The sequence below is a fragment of the Amblyomma mixtum genome, chromosome 2 (genome assembly GCF_055824585.1).
Source record: "Amblyomma mixtum isolate Tamu chromosome 2, ASM5582458v1, whole genome shotgun sequence".
NCBI lineage: Eukaryota > Metazoa > Arthropoda > Arachnida > Ixodida > Ixodidae > Amblyomma > Amblyomma mixtum.
In genome coordinates, this window is record NC_143013.1 from 14416332 (window position 1) to 14429832 (window position 13501).

At 47.2% G+C, this 13501-nt stretch overlaps 1 protein-coding gene across 8 annotated transcripts in view; it reads right to left on the reverse strand.

Annotated features, from left to right (window-relative positions):
- sif (guanine nucleotide exchange factor still life) overlaps positions 1-13501 on the reverse strand; it is a 214516-nt gene that overhangs the window by 162637 nt on the left and 38378 nt on the right. The gene's annotated exons all lie outside the window — the stretch shown is intronic.

A 13501-nucleotide genomic window follows, 5' to 3' on the forward strand; every position in this document is an offset into this window, starting at 1 on the left:
GAAACACAGCCTCCTTTCCAACGAGAGAACGCCGAGGTGTTTTTCTTTCCAGCCTCCTGTTTGTTTTGTCCCCGAGCTGATTTTTTCTTCTCTCTTCTTCCTCTCTTGCGAGCTTTTTTCAAAGACTGCGCGGCTGCGGCGCGTCGCTCGCTTTGCGAGGAAAGAGGCAAGACGAATAGCTTCACTCGGCCCCGTAGTTTAGTTGTTGGAACAAGCGTCGTCTTCGTCGCATATAGTCGGCAGCGCCGGACACAAGTGATAAAACCCGACAGCTCGGACCCTGACAGCCGCGACAGAACACGCAAGAAAAGATAAAGACGTCCACTCACGCAGACGCGAGAGAGCGAGAGAAGTGAAAGACGAGGCTGTGAGAGAGGAGCGCAGGGAGGTTGGGGGAGAGATTGGTGGGGGGCTTATAGCACCCTAAGTGACGCAAGCATCTTTCCTTATCGAGTGCTGCAATCCGTCAGTGGCGCCGCAGGCGTAGCGAGAGGACAGCCAATAGGAGGGAAGGAGACAGACTCTCTTCCAGCAGCAGCAGCACCTAACCTCTTTCGCGAGGAGGCTCCTGAAGCGGCGCGGCCGGACATAGGCTTCCGCTTTACTTTTTTTTTCTCCCCCTTCTTCTCAAGAGCAGCGCCGCCAGAAGGCCCTGCGGGCGTTTTACATCTATTTACCCGGGCAAGTATATAAAGCTGTTTCGCCCTGTACTTCTTTATTTCTTCTTCATCGCATGACCCAGCTTCCCTGGCTGCCTTTCTCTGAGCTCGGGCCCTCGAACCGAGCGCACATCACAATTCTTCGCGAACAGAAAGAAAACCGGCACGATATTCTATTCTATTCTTTCATTTCTTTCTCTCGGCCGGGTGGGGTCATTTAATAAACAATAAAAACCCGGGAGATGCTGGGCGACCCCGCGGAATGTCGGTTCTACACACATACACGCACACACACACTAGCGGCCTCCCTGTCTCGTCTCTAACACGACCGCCGAGTCGTTCCAACAAAAACTTGAGGGCGCGCGGGCGCGAGCTGCAGTGCGAATAAAAGGAAGATAAAATGAAGTGGGCCCACCAGGGCACGCCTCCCAGCCCCGCTGCACTCTAAATAGAACGGCGAGGCGCAAGGCTGCTTTACGTTTTATCTATTTCTCCCCTCCGCCCGGCCGTCATTCGTCGCGAACCACCATCACCTCCGCCCGCCGCGGTCGCGTTTTGGGCGGCTTGCGTAAAACATGTCTGTGGCTCTAGGCCGTGTTATTTCTATTCTTCGGGCCGCCCCACGCCTGGTGTGCTGGAACCCTTCGGCTTTCCTAATTCACCTTGGTGTTCCGCTTCAGTCTCTCTTCCTCCTGCCTTGCTTATTTTTTTTCTCTCTCTCTCGCCATCCTCCCGTCGTCATTGGTCTCACTTGGAACCTTGTCAAAAAGGCGCCGGTTCGAACCGAAACGATTTCACTGTCGTGGCTGCGCGCAGAGCCGTCGGTAGCTCGGTCCCAGAAAAGTGCGTTGGATAAGGATTACCTCGATCGCTTGTTCCCGAAAATTTCCGAATGAAAGAGACCCCCTACAGCGCTTCGGACGTGAGAAGGTTATGCTGCTTTAGGGCGTGGCCCCCGCCAGGGGTCTTGTTAGCCGATGTCGGGTCTACCAACCAGGAGTGAATTATCACTCATCCTATAATGAAATAAAGGGCCGTGCGGTTCTATCTGATTTCATGCTGCACCCAACTACCAACAGCGCGAAGAACTGCGATCGCCGTTAGCTTACTGATGTAATGAATTTCGAGAGCGCCGTGTGTTGCGAGGACCTTTGGTGCACAAACATCCCCCCCCCCGCCCCCTCCCCCGAACAAAAAAAAAAACTAAACTACTTAATAGTTCCTTCTGTTCTGCTGATACTGTAGTAGGATACAACTTTAAAAAAGTGCACTTGGTAACAATGGGTCATTGCCCACCGGCTGCTGTATCACTCCGCTGACCAATCGCAACAGTAAACGAATGCGGCGTTTTAGTGTTTGGCTCTATCCAACAAGCCAGGGGCATCAAAATTTTGGAGGTTATAATTTCATTTTGTGAGATGCTTCTTGTTTAGGTCGCAAGAAAAACCTTCACAACGGAAGACTATTTTGCCACAGAGGAATTCCGTGTGGCAGTCCTGAATGTGGGCGGAGCTTCACTGCAGACTTATGTTGTATTTGACTATAGACCGATCGGTTCTCAGCTCTCAGTGACAAACAGTGACAGATGCATCAAGGCCCACGCCAGACACGTATGGACGCAAAGGACACCGTCTCGCCACTGTAGCTTTCAGCAATAGTTGTCCACATCGCCGTCATCAAACGTAATGTATACCTAACTCCTCTTCCCTCCCTCTCTACCTGCCTTCCTAAACGACACGGGGAGGTACGTGAGAGTAGATCTCACAAAATTTGTTTCGCCACGGGGTGATCAGCCCGACTACCTTCTACCACCAGCACTCTGATTCCGGTATATCATATTTCGTTATACATTGAAAAACTATTCGTAATGACAAATATACAAAAAGCTGTAACATGACGACGGCTTACACAGCATAAAAACTAGCTATGAGAGTCAGATATGCGTGGCATACTGAATACTGAGTGCATGCTACTGGAAAGTTTGCTTTTTTTTCGAAGGGCGCCACTTTGAGGGAACGCCTGTTATTAACACTGTGATGCCAATGTCAAGCCTGATTTAAAAGTTAGCTTTTTCGAGCTATATACAGGGTCTGTTCTGAAAGTAGTAGGACTGGTTTTTTCCTGGGCGAACAGGCGGACGAGAGGTGGTCTGCGCGTGCAGGATCATTGAAGGGGGATATTGGGAATTCTGGGGAAAATCGGCAGTCGGCTCTCGGCCGTTGAAGAGAGGAGGTCGCTTGTACTGTGAACCCCTGTCGAAACGTCTCGTCACGCAGAATCATCGAGCGTTTACTCGATCAGCGATACGCGATCAAATTTTGAGTAAATCTTGGTAAAATGGGCAAAGAGACTCACAACATAATTAAGGAGGCCTACGGTGACGCTTCCATGGGTAGATCAGGTGGTTTTTGAGTGGCACAAGCTGTTCCGAGAAGGTAAGGAAAGAGTGGAGGAAGACGACCGCTCCAGACGCCTTTCGACCAGCAAGACCAACGGAAATGTGTAGCGAGTGACACATTTACCTAACAGTGATCGTAGAATGAGTATCAGAATGATTGCTGATGACTTGAGCATTCCTCAAACCCAAGTTTTTGAGATCGTGACAGAAAACTTATCCATGAGGAAAGCGTGCGCGAAGTTGGTGCCGAGAGTGTTGTCAGAGGAGGAGAAGGCCAACCGGTAGGATCTTCTTCATCATGTGAATGAGGACCCCGATTTTTTGCCCAGCACATGGCGGCAACGCTGCCTCAGCCCCCCTACAGCCTCGACTTGGCCCCGCCAGACTTTTTTCTATTCCCGAGAATAAAATCGACGCTCAAGGGGGAACATCACGGATCGGTAGAGGTGGTTCAACAGGCCGTGACGAGGAAGCTAAACAGCATTCCGGTCCAGGCGTTCCTGGAGGCGTACGAAAACTGTAAAACTCCTTAGCAGCGGCGTGTACTATTCTCTTGAATAAATTTTGTTTAAAAAAATGAGTCCTACTACTTTCAGAACAGATCATGTATTCCTCGAGATAGATTTTGTCGCTTAGGTGTGCAAATACAACGAGCGTGTGATGGGTTTGGATGACACAAAGGGAGAAATTGTGGAGGCCTCCAGCGGCTCAGCGAGTGCCATCGACTACAAGAGTTTAAGTATGACATCACGATGAGGAGCTTGCGCGCGCTTAAATGATCACGGATAATGCAAACCCCGAGCCAAAATAAGAAAAAGTTGAGAGGAGTATGGAACTTTAATATGCTAGAGAGAGAGAGAGAGAGAGAAAAGGACGGAAAGGCAGGGAGGTTAACCAGGCGATGCCCAGTTGGCTACCCTACACTTGGGGGGGGGGGGGGGGGGGAACAAAGGGGAAAAAAGGAAAAAGAGCGGCAAGGAAATGAGTTTTCTAAGTGTCCAGCGACCACCATGTCACAGGGACAGAGGGCGCGCACTGAAAACTTAAAGATTATAGGCGGGAATGCAACCCCGAGTCTTTTAAGAAAGTCAGGAGCGCTTTCACCGCTTTCCGTTGTCTGGAAGGTTGAGTCCAAGGCCCCAGAACGTTAGACTCTGTTAAAGGACGCGAGTCCAAGCGGAGCAGAGAAACACTTAGGACACCGCGCTCTCGCTCAAAACGAGGGCAGTCACAGAGGAGGTGGCTGATCGTTTCGTCACAACCGCACTGGTCACACGCAGGAGAGTCAGCCATTGTGATCAGATGGGAATAGGCGTTTGTGAACGCCACTCCCAGCCACAGGCGGCACAACAGCGTAGTATCACCGCGGGGGAGGCCGAATGGTATGTGATGTTGGAGCAAGAGGTTGAAGTGATATGCTAGCATTAGTAAAATCATTATGGCCATAACCCCAGCGTCGTTGTTGGTTTCAAACCTCGATGTATGAGAATAAAAACCTCACAGCCACCACCGAAGAAGAAAATTGATGGCTACTGGAAATGCGGTTTGAATTGATCACCATGCAAATAAATGAATTGTTAAATCTAAATTTTAATTGTCGCTCGTGTGAGTGAGTTCAGTTCAACACAAATCGGTCGCACAATCGCAGTCGTAATGCTAACCATACCCCTCCGCATCAGTGGCATTGATCGCCTGTCACTTTATTTTTACCCGGGTGACAACAGAATAGCTGGCGGGTGGCGGGTTGGCGTTTGGGTGAAAAGACATGAAAGGACGCAGCGATCATCGTCATCCTAGAAGGTAACAAACCTTGAAGCTTCCGTACAGACTACCTCGGAAACACTCAGCACCAACACAGGACACGAATATGGTGCTCGCAGCATGTCGCGCAATGCGTTGAAATGTAGCATGTTGTGAGAGACGTGGAAGACATCAGCAAAATGTGACCTGACATGGTGTATGCATAAACTTTAGATGTACTTAGGTAGCAGTGTCGTCGCCGTACATCCTACATGCGAAGAACCAGCGTGCAAAATAATCTAGTCGTAGACTGTGGACACGATTATTCTTGACGCTGCAACTAATTCAAGCCAACGCAACCACATAATCTCACTCGCACAAAGTGTCGCAGTGCGAAAATCACATTCTCTCCTCCGGAAAGCCTGCCAAACTTCCCTCTTCAACCAGCTCTCGTTCCCCTTATCTGCTTTGTGCAACCTGGCTTGAAAGGAGGATCTCAGTGAGAGCAAAGCGGCAATTGAGGCTAAATGGTTGTGCAGTCGGGGTCAAAAGACTGTGGACCACGTGTTCTCCTAACGAAGCCGATAGCTCTACTATTAGCCGGCGGCTGGAGACCACGTGTATTCCACTGACATTAGCGCCGCTGGAGGTCGGCCACTGTTTCTGAGGCAATATTAGGGTATTTCACGCATGAGAGGGGCAATATCTCCCGCATGACAGAGGTAAATCATAATTCCAGGACCACACTCCAAAAATCTTTCCTCACATGCGATTTCCATTCTTTACTGTCTTTTTTTTCATTTTTCTTCTTTTTTTTTCGGCGCAAGCCGTTTAGTTTACAGGGGACCGAGAAGACAAGGGGGCTTTATTTCTGCTTGCGACTTTTCTTCAAGTCATGCGACACTTTATGAACCTATGGTATAGCAAAGGGTCGGCTTGCATTCTCTGAACGAATGAAGCGTTAGGAGAATGCAACTCGACCCACTCACAACTCGGTTATACAGCCCTGATTTGTATATACACAGCCACTGATTGATGTACAACACTCCAGAGCGGCTTCCCCAGGCACTCCCTTAACGGAAAATATTGTGACGCGGCGGAAAGCTGAAGAATGGGGCGTAATGGCAGATGCTGATGAGATGATTTAATGGATGCTGGCCTAGCGTGAGCCCTCCGTCCCGCGTCACGGCCAGATTCGTCATCATCTAATCCGTGACGCTACCCGGGTGTATGATGTCGCTGGTTCAATCGCAAGCGCGATTCTATGTATCGACTTCTCAAAGAGACACGCATAACGAAAAATAACACGGTAGACTTGTGCACTTAATGTGCAGAGGCCTCGCAACATGTTGAAATGCCACCGGCGTTTCAATTTGCTAAGATACGATCAGGGCCCATATCATAAGCTCAGCATATTGCAAGCATAAGGCACGCATGACATGACATGAGGCAAGCATGTAGCTCTCTTTACGGCGCGAAGGCGACAAATGTTTGATGACGAGGGGTCCAGTATTTGGCGAAACGCATTGGTAAAATAAGCCTTCTAAACGCACAAAAACACAGGAGGGACCAAACTAGGATGAGAGTACCAGTAGCTTTTGTTGTGTATGACCGGCAACTATAGCCAAATGGTGGCAGCAACACATTGGAAACAATCTTTTATCAGAGAAACTAAGCATTCTGTATTATTGATTAACCTCTTTCTTGTGGCTTCATCACGAAGGATTATGTACAAGGAAGATAAGGTTGGGGCATCCAAAGCTACGTGGAGGCTGATAAAAAATACCGAAAGAGTGAGACAACGCCTCTGAACGAATGGCCAAGTACACAAACGATAACAAGCGATCGAATGCGCTTGCAACGTTCACGGTGCAGTTGCGGCTTGCTACAAACATCAACGACAACACGGACTACCGCTACTACGTCATACAAGCGAAACTAGCCTGCCAAGTCGGAAATACCCAAGTATGAGCATCGCTCGTTGTCCTGAATGTCCACTGAAGGCAGTTGGACTGTTTGATGGCACACGATGTATGGAGGTTAGCGCGTCCCGAGGCTGTTCATGGGCTATGAGAGACGCCATAGTGAAGGTCTCCGGTCGAGTTTATACCACCTTTAACATGTAGTGGCATCGAACAGTACATGAAAGTTGTGTTCTGCCACCACCGAAATGCGTCCGCCGCGGCCGGGATTCCATTCCGCGACCTTGGAATCAAACAGCCGAACCTGTTGGGTGGTATGCAGGACGCGCTGAGGAAAATATCGAAATCTGTTTTATGCGAACGCTACGAAAAAGCCACGAACGCTTCTTTTCACTGAGAGAGGAAGGAAAATCTGGAGCACTTCGTGAACCGGGAGATGAGTGCTGATGAGTCAACAAAGCAATAAGCCTGTTGTAAAGCTAAAATTGTAAATTATTAAACACAAGTTACAAGTGAATGTTAAAAAACGTTCACCATGCATTAAAAGAAGTCGTTGAGTGAGACAGAGAGAAAAACCTTAATTACTGTGTATTTTCTCCTTCGAGGGTGGGTCCCTTTTTCACAAAAGCACAGCGCTGGCTGCGGTCTCCCGAGCACGACGGACCAACAGAAGCAGAAGGGGCGGGGGAGCCAGGACATCACGAAGCTCTTGGAGAATAAGCGGTTGGCGCGTGCTAAAGCCTCCTTCCCACACCATGTGGTTGAAAGTAAAGGGGCCTGCACAAAAACTACAATTTGAAGATGCGTCGGTGAAGCGACTTGCGTGTCGGCCTGGGGGCAAGGAAAAGGTTTCTGTCTGTAGCAGCTGACACAGGAAAGGTTCGTGTTGACAGTGTGTGCGGTAAAGAGGGGGGGGGGGGGGGGGGCGTTCGGCGGTTTGGTCACAGCAAGCAATGCCAACTAGAACAGGCACCGCAGTTTGTTTAAGAATCTGTATAGAAACTGTCGTTGCTATCAAGACTGACCACGAAGTGGGCAGCCAAATCATTTTCCTTCGCTGAACGTAAAATTAGAGGGAAGGGCTCATGCTTCCCACAGTTATGGAAGAAATAGCACGCGCGCTACAAGAAGAAGACGGTTGGGAGAAGGGATAGAAAGTAGACCCAGTAAGCCAGGCAAGGCTGGCGTGTGCTTGTTTTCCTACTTCAAGGCGCGTCCTTCCGAAGTGAAGTTACACCTCGTCTCTCTGATCTGCTCACTTCCGATGACGCAACACATCGAAGCTTGAACCACACAACGCGTGCATCGGCGCGTAAAAACAAACAAGGGACAAAGAGAATACAGGTTGCGGCTGACCCCAAACTGTCAGATCACGTGTGAGTGGAGCTGAATTGACAATATGACAGCGGCGCCGCTGTGTAAACCCTTCGACGCGCGCTCTGAGCGCCGACGCCCACTTCGCCACCTACCCATCACGTGTAGCAGTGCCGTTGACCTGCGGCGTATGCAGCCGTTCAATACAGCGTGGGAGCGCTGCGGCGATGGGGAATGCGGCTTCGGTGCTACGGCACTGAGACGCCACGTGTGCCTTAGACGAGTTAGTTCGCGCTCCATTGGCAACATTGAGATCAGAAAAGTAACGGTCACATTTCGTTTATCTTTAAGCAGCAGTGGGAGCGATTTGTTACGCTAAGCGACGTTAAACGGCTTTCCACGAATGAATGAATGACAAATATTTTCAAAACAAGTAGCGTGGCAGTACTGATTCAGTACAATACTTCGATACTCACGGTGCATCAGAGAGACGGTATGCAGGTGCATAAGCAGCATTTATATACCATACCGAAGAGCAAGTGTGAGATTACAGGATTAAAACAGTGAATCCCCGTGAAAGCGACAGCGCCAGAAAAAAAAAACAAACAAAAAAACAGACGCATGCGTCAAGCAGAAAAAAGAAGTTAACTAACTTCACTGAGGAAGCATAATATGTATTTGAGCTACAGCTAGTCAACACGTGTAAAAAGAAAGCACACGATCTGTTCGCCATGACTAGTTTAGATGCGTGAAATAATTCATACAGAGCACATCTTTGCAAAGAAGTTTCTCCTTCGGATTATTTTTTACTTAATTTCATTCGTTTACCTGCTCCGCCCAGATTACATTATTGCAGGAGGGGGGGGGGGGGGGGGGGATATACGGTGCGTAAACAGAGAAAATGGGCCAGTATGACGCTCGAGTGTCTTGAATGAAGAGAGAGTTATGAGAAACTCAAATACACATGAGGGACGACGACAAACAGACGAAGCAATACGGATGAGAGATGAGGACATAATACCATCATTATCATCAGCCTGACTACACCCACTGCTGTGCAAAGTCCTTTCCCATGTCTCTCCAATTAACCTTGTCCTTTGCCGGTTGCGGCCACTGTATCCCCGCAAACTTCTTAACGCCCACCTAACTTTCTGCCGTCCCCTGCTACGTTTGCCTTCTCTTGGAATCCACTCCGTTACCCTTAAGGACCAGCGGCTATCTTGCCTTCGCATTACATGCCATGCCCAAGCCCATTTCTTCCTCTTGATTTCGACTAGGATGTCATTAACGCGCGTTTGTTCCCTCACCCACTCCGCCCGCTTCCGATCTCTTAACGTTACACCTATCATTTTTCTTTTCATAGCTCGCTGCGTTGTCCATAACTTAAGCTGAATCCTCTTTGTTATCCTCCATGTTTCTGCCCCATAGTTGAGTACCGGTAAAATACAGCTGCTGTATACTATTCTCTCGAGGGATATTGGTAAACTGCCATTCATGATCTCAGAGAACCTGCCATATACGCTCCACCCCATTCTGATTCTTCTAGTCATAAGAATAATACCATAATACATAATACATGATAACACATAATACTTAATACCATCAGCACGCGAAAAGGATTTGAAAACAACAATAAAGTGAAAAAGGTTGTGCGTGGGATAGTTCGCTCCAGAAACTACTGTAATCTCTTGAAGTTCTATTAGTTTACAGATGTTTTGTTGCAAATGGTGCCCATAAAAGATGAGAATAAACGAACCATACATGGTTGGAAAACGTGATTGTTTGCGCACTGAAGGATTAAAACAAAATTTTAATACAACACAAAGGGTCCGAGGCAACTTTTTCAAAATATACGCTATGCGTACAGTCCATGTCATGCGTGCATCAAAGACTACGCCGAGGTATCTGAACGTATTTGGGGTACCTGTACACTCTGCGTCGCCCTTTCGTAGAGCGCACGACAGGAGCTCTTCCCTAGAAACACAACGACACATCGCCAAATTCTCCAGATTTTAAAGGCAACGCTTGTGCAGAAGTTTAGCCACGTAGACAAACACTCTAAACTAAAATGCGCCTATATGGAAGTAAAAAAGAAGTAAGATGTCCTGTTGTGCTCTCCCTTTTACAAAAGGGAGTTTTCCAGAGGACAGTTTACTCTTTTTTCACTCCTTTCTGTCTAGAGTCTACTGTAGAAGCCAGGTGGGCAAGAACATTTACCCGCAAACCATAGGCTACGGTACAGTGTCCGTTTTTACTGCATGGTACCCACTGCTTGAGCGCTCTACACACTGTACATGTCACTCTACACGTCACTGTGCACGTCACTGTACACTGTACACACTGTACACTGTACACACTGTACTGTCATTTCCTAGACCTGAATGGCTTAAAAACATAAAAAAGACAAAAAGGAAGCACAACTTCTTAATTCTTTGTATTCACTTCCAAGCCGTTTGCTTGAGACCAAAATTGAAAAGCTTCAATGTTTTTTTCGTGCTTCTGCTTGTAAGCACGTCTACACGGAAGCTGCGGAGAAAAAAATGCTGTAACATCATCAATGTACGCGATATATGTTGTTCATTCGCATTTATTCAAACGCCACTGCCAGAAACGTTGAAAATATTACTACTACTACTAATAATAATAATAACAACAATGACTCGGCTGGCTCAGTAGCTGACAAGAACCTAACAGAGAAAGCAAATAGTTTTTCAGGATGTCGACCATGAACGAAATTAACGATAAAAACAAATTTTCAGAGCCATATTAGACTTCACAGCCGCGAACAAGACATCTTCATGTAGACTGTCTTCCAACAGGCCCTGACATCTCTTTACTGACATAACAAGCATACTGATACAGATAGACGCCTTCGATAACGGGATGTGAACACAAAACTGCGCCATGAGCGAAGTTACGAGGGGTGTTAGGTAAGTTATTTACCCCTGTACATTCTGTGACCGTTAGAAAGGTGACCTAGTCTGTGCAGATTGAGATGTGTCCGGACATGAAACATACACACAGTAACAGTTCAATCTGATGGAAGCGTTGGAAATGACAGGAAGACAAATGCAGTACAGACCTACAGAGAAAAAAGGATTTGAAGCTTCGCTCTGTGATTAACTTACTCATAAAGGAACAAAAGAAGCCTAAATAAATCCACGAAAAATTATTGCTCTATGTGATGATGAAGCATCATCTTGCTACGAAGTGAAGTTCTGGACCAAGCAGTTTAAGTGGCGTGTAGAGAATCAATTGAAGATGGCCCTCATTCAGCGCGGCCTGCATGTGGAAGAATCTAGAAATGAGATGTGTTGTAAAGTGGAGGCCACGACTTTGGAGGATCGTCGAGTCAGAGTCGCCGTTATAGCTCTCGTAAACTAGGCATTTCAGATGCTTCAGTTTCCAGTCAAATATTGGCTCCCTTTGAGAGCCACGAATATGGTGGGGCCCGAGCGAAAAAGACGTCACCGGCAATTTAGACAGGAGAATGTAACCCTGTCTTGAGAGAGTATACCGGAGGCTTCGATTTTCGAATTGTTACTGGCGATGAAACATGGGTTCAGCACAATGATACGGAGACCAAACAAGAATCCATGCAATGGAAGCACAAGGGACCACCAAGTGAAAAGAAATTTCCTGTGCAGCAGTCAGCTGAAAATATTATGACTGCATTCTATACACGTGACTATATGGCAGTAGAAATTAAATAAGATTTTATTTAGAGGAGTGCGGTAGGGAACAGTTTAGTCCGTTTTTATTTCTTCCAGGCCTGGCTCTCAGTGGATACTATCTCCTTCATAAACTGGAGAAATTTCTACGTAGGCAACAATTTACTTATGGTAATTCAGGCAAAGAGGTGGTAACAGGGTCCCGGCAGCAACAATCCGAGCGCAGCAGTCGGAGTGGAATAAGTGTGTTCGAGTGAAGGCCGGTCACATTGCAAAACCTAGATCAATTCTCTCAAGAAACTTCGCTTTCATATTTAAGTAGACAACTTACTGAAATTATCACGTACGTTGAGTGCACGACGTTCACTAAGGATTCACGTTTCTTCGCATTGAAAAGACGAATCTTCGCAGCGACAGTGCCCTAATAAAGCTATTAGCGCTCTAAACTTTGGCTCAGCGTCAAGAGCTTGAGCAAAGTGGCTGGTAGCCGAGTTACCAATTCTTTATACTGAACCCACACGCACATGCAAGCAAGCAGTCGCACAAAACTAAAGTGAATTACAGGGAAAGCACCAGGAGCGGAGCCCGTCTCTTAAACGCATTAAATTTGGTCGGGTCAGAATCATTAGCCAAGAAAGTAGTCTTCAAAAAATGAAAAAAAAAGAAGAAGCGCGAACAATTTTAATCTGGGGGCCAAAGAAAAAAATATAAAAGGGAGGGGAGAGAAGCGTTCTTCATTCGATCGCAGGGACGTTAATGGCGCTTAATAAATTAATTAACCAGGAATTAATGAACCGCAGCTGTTCAAAAACAAGAAGGAAAAGGGAAAGAGAAACGGCTTTCGTTTGTTGTGCCGCGAAGTGCAATCAGCTTTTGCGTTATTTGACTCACTCTAGTTTTGTTCGGGCTTGGTTTCTTTCAACGCCGAGTCTCCGCGCACGTTCTACACCTTGCGTCGCTCGCCTGGCACGCAGTGGAGGATGTGTAATCGTTTTCGCCGCGTTCAACGACAACAATTTTCAGCGTTCGGCGTTCATTAATTCAGATTAAGGCCGAACGCTCACGCCGGCTCTAGCTATATATATGAGGTTGGGGTGGTTATGATGCCAGCTCGATCGCCTCGGGCCGATACAAACGGTTCACCGAAGCAAATGATGCCGGTCCCCCTAAGGAAAAAAAAAAGGAGAAACTAGTGGTATCAAGAAAAAAAAAACACGTACTCAAGCACCTAGTATAGATACGCGTCTATCAGGTTCCAGGGATCGTTTAGCGATGGTATAGGGACGAAATAGTGTTGTGGTGATCTTTTGATCCGGTAGTTTTCTCGAGGCCTTTGACAAGCTGACTCGTAGAAAAGAAGCAAGTTCTAATGACGTGCAGTCTAATTACAAAAGTTTGTAGGAGGCGAAGCTACAGTTCATTTACCAGTGTATAAAAGCTAATCATTTTTAACACCTGTCTTGCCTTCGTTCGAACTTTCTTCCTCTACTTTTTTCGTTTTCTCTTCCTCTCTTTCTTCCTGCACAGTGTTGCCCATTAACGGTGTTGTCAACGCTAGCTGTCACGTGGTTATATCACACATCTCATACGGTAACTGCAGCTACGACACTGAGTGCACTATGAAGCACTGAGGTTACTTTATCAGGGTGGACACTTTTTTTTTTCGTTTTGTGCGGTATCGCCTTCGTAATTCTTCAATACAGTTTATAAAAGTTACTTAACGGCGCTTGTGTCAACTGCACTGGTCAGAGTCGTGAAAAAGCCTCACATGCCACTGCAAGAAACATGAGCGATGGC